At 44.8% G+C, this 7,815-nt stretch overlaps 1 long non-coding RNA gene across 1 annotated transcript; it reads left to right on the forward strand.

Annotated features, from left to right (window-relative positions):
- The first annotated feature begins 410 nt into the window (after nt 1-410).
- Nucleotides 411-2,680, forward strand: LOC141097764 (uncharacterized). The gene is made up of 2 exons (XR_012234042.1): nt 411-690; nt 1,978-2,680. It is a non-coding gene; the product is annotated as an uncharacterized lncRNA (long non-coding RNA).
- The last annotated feature ends 5,135 nt before the right edge of the window (nt 2,681-7,815 follow it).

The raw sequence follows: 7,815 nt of genomic DNA on the forward strand, positions 1-7,815 counted from the left end.
TGCACTCATGCCTTTGTAACTGATCCAATATTAAAAATGAAAAGGAGCAAAAACTGTTGCGGAATGAAAAGTAATATTTTTGAACAAATCTGACTTTGGTTTCCATTTTGCGTCCATTTTTATTCGATTTGTAATGAATCCGTATTTACTAGAAGTGTCTCTGAACAGATCACCGTTGGGTTGCAGCCAAACTGAAACCATTTTAGGACATTTTCCTCCCGTTTGATTGAATGGATTCTGTACTGGGTCATTTTATTTCTGTTTTTGTCCTTGAAAAGCAGAAACAGCTACTGGACATGTGAACACAGATACTGGTACAGACTCCCTGATGCTTGGGCAAGTTTATTCAGTGCAGCCTGGGGGAAGTTCAGGTTCTCCTTGAAGGGGGTTTCTTGGTTTGGAAACCCCTATTTCCCAGATGCATTTTTTTTTTTAAACAACTAACTTTTTTTCTCACCCAGCCCGGGTGTGACACTTGGAGAAAGTTCTTGCTTCTTGAGAAAAGTCAATTTGCTTCCTGGAACGATAACGCCTTTGATTTTTTTTTTATATTTGTGCCACATTCTTCTTTCCTGAGAATTGACAATTCCCCCACAATATTGCACAACCTATAAATGCTGAGCAGCGCTTTCCTCTACGTGCAGTTGTGTGAAGAATAGTTTCCAGTGTTGGTGACTTCTCAGCTGAATTGTAAGTTTTTCTTTTTGTCCTGTGATGTAAATGCCTCAGTCGCTTTTATGGTGCAATCAGATGGCCGTATCAATCGGAACAAGATTGGAACGCAGTGCACGGACTGGCCGGCGGCTCTCCCTACCCGACTGTGACAGCTTTATGTATTTCTATGCGGCTATCCTGCATTTATCTATCTAAAAATCCAGGAAAAACTGGAGGCAGCACACCATTTGAAGTGAAAAAAAAGCTATTTAATAAGTCCAAAAGGTGATTTTTGGGCACATTAAATAGCTCTTTTTTACACTACAAACGGTGTGCTGCCTCCAGTTTTTCCTGGATCTCTATAATTAAGGTTTGGTATTTGCTTGGGGGGTTCTGCACCCAGATTCTTTCCTTCTTTGTGCTGCTCTAATTTTCTTCCATCTATCTATCTATCTATCTATCTATCTATCTATCTATCTATCTATCTATCTATCTATCTATTGTCTATCTGTCTATGGTATCTATCCTTCCATCTATCTGTCTATTGTCTGTCTATTATCTATCTATCTATAATATCTATTATCTATCTATAATATCTATATTATCTATCTATTTGTCTATTATCTATCTTTCCTTTTCTTTCTTTCCTTCTCTTCTTTCTCTCTCTCCTTTTCTTTCTCTCTTTCCTTCTTTCTTTTTCTCTTTATTACTCTTTCTTTCTTCTCCCCTCTCTACTTTCTTTTCTCTCCACTATATTTCTTCTTTCTCTCCTCTGTCTCTCTCCTGTCTCCCGTCCCTCTAATTACTTGTCTACACTTTCTTTCCCTTTCTTTTGTCCCTTCCTTTTACTTCTTTCTCTTCACTCTTTATTTCTTTTCTCTCTCTTCTTCCTCTCCTCACAACAAGCAGTAATTGTACCAAACTTCATCCCTATGTTGGTGTTGGCCATTTATTTTTATTGTTTTTTTACAAAATGGCAAAAACAAAGTATGGAGAGAATGTTGCAGTAACAGACCAAAACCGGCAACAGATTTTGATCTGCTTGTGCATGTCTCTTCTTCCTGGCAGCCATTGCATCCAATAAAAATTGCAATAAACAATATTGGCAAATTAAAGTTTTGTATCTTTAAGAAGTAAATTACAATAATATATAAACAGTGAGCGGAAGAACAAAGGCAAATTGTAACAAAACAATAAACCTTTACAAAGGAAATGTAATGGTGGGATGGCGGCAATCAGATCCGCATCACTTTCTGCACTTTTATCACTGATGCTCCTTCGTACAGAATAATCATTTCACCTTCTATATATGTATTTTTTCAGCTAAAACATGAACGTCGTTCCGCAGAATTGCCCTCCGTGCCCTGTATTTGTGGCAGATCCATGTAAGATTTGGCATGAAGAGAGTCTGCCGACATTTCAAGAACTCTGCCTTCAGAGCAGTCAGCACCCGACTCATCATAAGATCTATGTGATGTACCACGGCACAACGTACGCCGCCGCCGTGCAGATCATCCAACACGGATTCAAACCATCCAACGATGGCATGTTAGGGCCAGGGGTCTACGTGAGCCGAGACATCAATAAGGCCATGAAATACCCATTGAACAACGATCCCACAAAGGTTGTGTTGAAGTTGAGGGTGAATGTTGGAAAAGTAAAAAAAATAGACCATCAGAACCACCCATTACAGAAGACGTGGCACCAGCATGGCTATAACACTGCCTGGGTGCCACCGCACTGCGGCATGAATCCGAGCGGCCAGGAGGAAGACTGCGTCTACAATCCTCATAGGATTAAAGTGGTTGATGTCGTCTGGGGGAATCCCACCTATGTCTGTAATCTCAAGCAGTTACTCTGACAATGTATATTACTCAGCACAAGCGAATGATATGGAGGACGGTCGATCTCAGCTCTGGCTCCACTCCTGTTACTCACTTTTCAATGTCCAAATAAAATCAAATCTCTAACTGTTATGTTCAAAATTATTAAACGATTTCACATAATAAAAACAAGTAAAATTAAATATTTATCTCATTGTCTTTTTTGTTATCATAAGTTCACCTCTATATACAGTAGATAACACAGGATCCACCATTCACAATAGGTGATGTCACAGCTCACCTCCTCCTCCTATACAATGACTGATAACACCTCTATATGCAGTAGATAACACAGGATCCACCATTCACAATAGGTGATGTCACAGCTCACCTCCTCCTCCTATACAATGACTGATGACACCCTCTATATACAGCAGATAACACAGGATTCACCATTCACAATAGGTGATGTCACAGCTCACCTCCTCCTGTACTATGACTAATAACCCCTCTATATACAGTAGATAACACTAGTCTGTACTGTCAGTTCATGCTGCAGATTCTGTACTCCACCTTTTACTATGTGACATTTGCCATATTTCTCTAAAGGAATATGTAAAAATAATGTGCGCAGTTCGGTGCAGATTGCAGAGCAGATAACCAGCAGCGGATCAGTCTTGTGTTCACATTGCGAATACTCCAAAGGGTAGGATTTATTCCTGAACTAAAGCCGCACGTCTATATGTGCATTTTAGTCGTTTTCAGTAGTGCAAATGTAACACCCAACACTACCATGAACAAAGTGCAGGTATTTCTTGATCTCATCACCTTGTTTTTTTCTTTTTCGTGGATCTTGTTATGCAGGGTGCTGCTTTAAATCAGACCATTTACACTTGTACAGAACATCTACTGTACATGCATAGGTAGGGGTTCCACTGTTTTGGACCACGTTCACACATTCAGTATTTGGTCAGTATTTTAGATCAGTATTTGTAGCCAAAACCAGGAGTGGGTGATAAATACAGAAGCGGTGATGTGTCTCTATTATACTTCTCCTCTGACTTACAAATACTGATGTAAAATACTGATCACATGCTGACTGTGTGAACGTGGCCTTATACGGAGTATTCCTAGGCTGCCAGAAATGGCCGTAGTTTTGGACCCTAACACAATATACCCATTAGGCACTATAGCTGCCACCAATAGAGTGCACTGCAGCTGTGATAAAGCTGCAATCTGTGTGATTCTGTGCTGAAAGCAGAGAAGAATATGACAGTGCTAAACAAAGATTAGATATCAATGACTAATATGATAGATATTTACTTCCTGGTTTCTATGACCGGAAATATTTGCCTTTTCCACAGGATTTACTGATCTTTTACCAGAGGCTTTTGATACAGGAAAGATATATATCTTTGTACCGTGTTAGCCAGTAGATAGAAACATATTTGGAATTGAGAGTCCTCAGTGGTTGATACCTTTTAATGGCTAAGGCCGGGGTCACACTTGCAAGTGCAATGCGAGAAACTCGCTCGAGTCTCTCGCCTCAATACCCGGCCAGTACTCGAGACTGGAGTGTGTTCCTGCATGTATTTATTTGCAGCTGAAGATTCCGGTCCGAACCGCCGGTGGCAGAGCCGGGTATTGAGGCGAGAGACTCGCGTGAGTTTCTCGCATTGCACACAACAAGTGAAAAGATGGTAATAAATTGCAAGCTTTTGAGACTACTCAGGTCTCTTCATCAGGCAAAGACTAATACAACATCTGAAGAATCACATATTTATACACAACAAAGCACAGAACTGTCATTATGGGAGAGTGATAAACAGTTGTTGCCATAAATATTGGAACAGTTCGTAGATAAGGAGTGAAAGTTTTATTGTTCTCTGATTGGGGTCTGGTTCTGTGTTGTGATGCCCCCACAAGGTCTGAAGAGCAAATTCATTAATTGATGTAAAAAGACATAAATCCATGCGACACATTCATTCCTGCACTAAGTGTGTCAAAGGTTGTCATGAGTTTATACTCCCAGACTCTCAAGATCCCAGGTACTTTCAGCTGCATCACATCTAATGTGGTGTACTTATTTGTACTAAATGTCCAATTGGGGGTCTGTATGTAGGGGAGACAGGGCAAACGCTTAGAACAAGGATGAATTCTCACTGCCACACAATAAGAGAAAAAAGAATGGATCTACCTGTGGCCAAACATTTTTGTATCCCTGATCACAGCACCATGGACCTGAAATTACTTGCATTGAAAGGTCATTTCAAATCTCAGAGTGACAGAAGGGTCTGGGAGTATAAACGTATGACAACCTTTCACACAGTCAGTGCAGGAATGAATGTGTCGCATGGATTTATGTCATTTTACACCAATTTGCTCTTCAGACCTTGTGGGGGCATCACAACACAGAACCAGACCCCAATCAGAGGAAAATAAAACTTTCACTCCTTATCTATGAACCGTTCCAATATTTTATGGACACAACTGTTTATCAATCGCCCATAATGACAGTTCTGTGCTGTATTGTGTATAAATATGTGTTTCTTCAGATTTTGTATTATTCTATGCCTGATGAAGAGACCTCATGTTACTATCTCTTCAGTTAGCCATTAAAAGGTATCAACCACTGAGGACTCTCAATTCCATATATTTTTCAGAGGCTTTTGGTAATTCAAATTTCTTTGAATTTCAGATGAAATAATGTTTTTTCCATGGTGTTGCGTTACCAACCACTATAGTGGCCAGAGGTGCAACACAAGGCCCATGGGGAGTATAAAGGCCATCTCTGCCCCATCGTTTTCCGACATGGGCACTTGCCAGTAGCCACTGGCGAAATACAGCATCGAGAAGATCTTGGCCTTCCCCAATGCAGACAGAGAGTATGAATCACGCACAGTACAGGCATTAAGTTTACGGTAGTCCACTCAGAACCTCAGGGTCCCGTCCTTCTTCTGCCCTAGCACAATAGGGGCTGCCCACGGACTCTGGCTTTCCCTAATGACACCAGCCTGCAGCATTTGACCAAGCATTTCTCTCTGTTCTGCCTTCATACACGTTAACACGGTGTGCAATATAGCATACAGCATAAACCACCTTCTATCTTCCAAAATAAGCAGACTGTTCTCTGTAGTCTACCTTGTTTATTGGTGAAGAGTATAGAACATGCGGTAAAACTATAAAGATTACAAACAATATGGGTAAGTATTGGGCAGATGATCACACAGCTAACACAATTACAGGAAGTATACAGTGTGTGTGACGGACTTGGCTACTGCTGAGCCCATTTTCCTATTTAGAGTGGACCCACTGGGCCGTGGCACCAACCCACCTAGGGCGAGCTGACCTAGTGAGAACCCACCCCCTGTACAGGGAGTGTCAGGGGCAAGACCAAGGGGGTGAGCCACCACGACTGCTGGGACCAGACGGCCGGCTCAGGGGGACACTATAGGAGTGTCTGATGACCAGGGACAGGCAGGAAAAAAGACAAGACAAGAGGTAAGTGCAAGGTATCTTCATTAAGATCTTCAGGATCACATTCAGTGCAAACATGAAAACAAGCAAAACGTGCAAGGTGCGTGCGTGGGCACGCCAAGGTCCATAGAATAGTACGTGCCAGGTGGCACACCTAGGTACAGGTAAAGGCACAATGGCATCGGACTCCGGACCGCTGGCAACGATCGACATGATCAAGGCATCAGGCTGCGGACATCAGCTCTGGACATCAGGCCGCAGTCATCCATCTTACGATCTCTGGCAGCGATCGGCAGGTTCCGGGCATCCGGCAGGCAAACCAGGGTTCAGGCAAGGAGGCACGTCAGATATCCAGACATGGTGCGTGTTAGGGAACACGCCAAGGTCCAAGGCTAGGTGCAAGGCTAGGTGCGTGTTAGGGAACACGCCAAGGTCCAAGGCTAGGTGCGTGTGTAGGGGACACGCCAGGGTTCAAGGCTAGGTGCGTGTGTAGGGGACACACCAGGGTTCACAAAACAAGACAGGGTGCGTGTGTAGAGACACGCCAAGGCACAAGATACTAGACAGCATCCTGCGCGTGCAAAGGGGCATGCCAGGGTCAGGCGAGGCAGAGTCCTGCGCGTGCAGAGTGTCACGCCAGGGTCAGGCGAGGCAGTGATCTGCGCATGCAGAGAGGCACGCCAGCGTCAGGGTTCCAGGACAGGGTTAGGGCCTGTGTGTGCAAGAGGGCATGACAGGGGACATGGCAAAGCCTGCGTGCACTTTTAAAGAAGCACGGGGAGGTATGCCATGGGCAGGCGAGGCCTGCGTGTGCTATAGAGAGCACGTAGAGCACACTGCAGAAACAGCGTGAGGTGCAAGGGAGCACAGAGCACGGCTGGGGCACTGGCTATCTGATCGGGCTGCGGCACTGACAGACGGGCAAGACTCCAGCGAACCCGACTGAGGCATGGCAGGCGACACAGCTGTCACTGACCGACGAGCACGGCTGAGGCACAAGCAGGCGGGCACAGCTGAGGCACAAACAGGAGGCTAGGAAGGCCAGGCGCATGCAAAGAGCACACGAAGCAGCAAGGGAAGACAAGACAAGAAACCAGGCAGAGCTTAGACAGAGTACAGAACCAAGAACGGAAGCATAGGCAGAAACACGTAACAAGAACAGAGCAAGAACAGAGCTAGCAGCGGAGCGTAGGCCAAAGCCCAGAGCCGGGCCAAGGCAGAGCCTTGGGACTAGCCTAGAAACGTGCAAGAGAGCATAATAGGAAAGAGTCTAGCAGCGGAGCGTAGGCCGAAGCCCAGAGCCGGGCCAAGGCAGAGCCTTGGGACTAGACATGGAAAAGAGCACAAAAGGAAAGAAAGGAGGGATGGTGCGTGTGCCAGGGAGCACTACAGAGCACCATAGGAGAGAGCGAGGCAGAGCAAGCAAAGACTGAGACCATAGGGAGGAACAAGGCAGAGAAAGGCAAGGTACAAAACAAGGCATAGCGAAAACAGGCAAGGCAGAGAATAACAGAAGGACTACAAGTCCAAGCAGGACAAAGACGAACATGGCACAACGGACAAACATAAGACAAGGCACGGGACCAGAGATGGAGTACGAGCACGGAGCGTGTGCAGAGACACACGACAGAGCAAAGTGCAAGGGCACAGAATAGAGGGAGCGCCCCACAGACCAAGCAACCATGCAGGGACACACCCTGAGCATAGGAAGGGGCGGTCTAATATAGGGCATAGCACCTCCTCTTCTGGGTCAGGACCAGGGGAGAACTTCCTAGTTCAGATGCTCCAGGATCTCAGAGCGCAGTCACATGATCAGGGTTTCAGACATGACGAGATGATCACAGAACCAGACAGTGCAGGA

Source organism: Dendrobates tinctorius, unplaced genomic scaffold (assembly GCF_039654945.1).
Source record: "Dendrobates tinctorius isolate UK_male_01 unplaced genomic scaffold, ASM3965494v1 ptg000086l, whole genome shotgun sequence".
In the NCBI taxonomy this organism is placed as follows: Eukaryota; Metazoa; Chordata; class Amphibia; order Anura; family Dendrobatidae; genus Dendrobates; species Dendrobates tinctorius.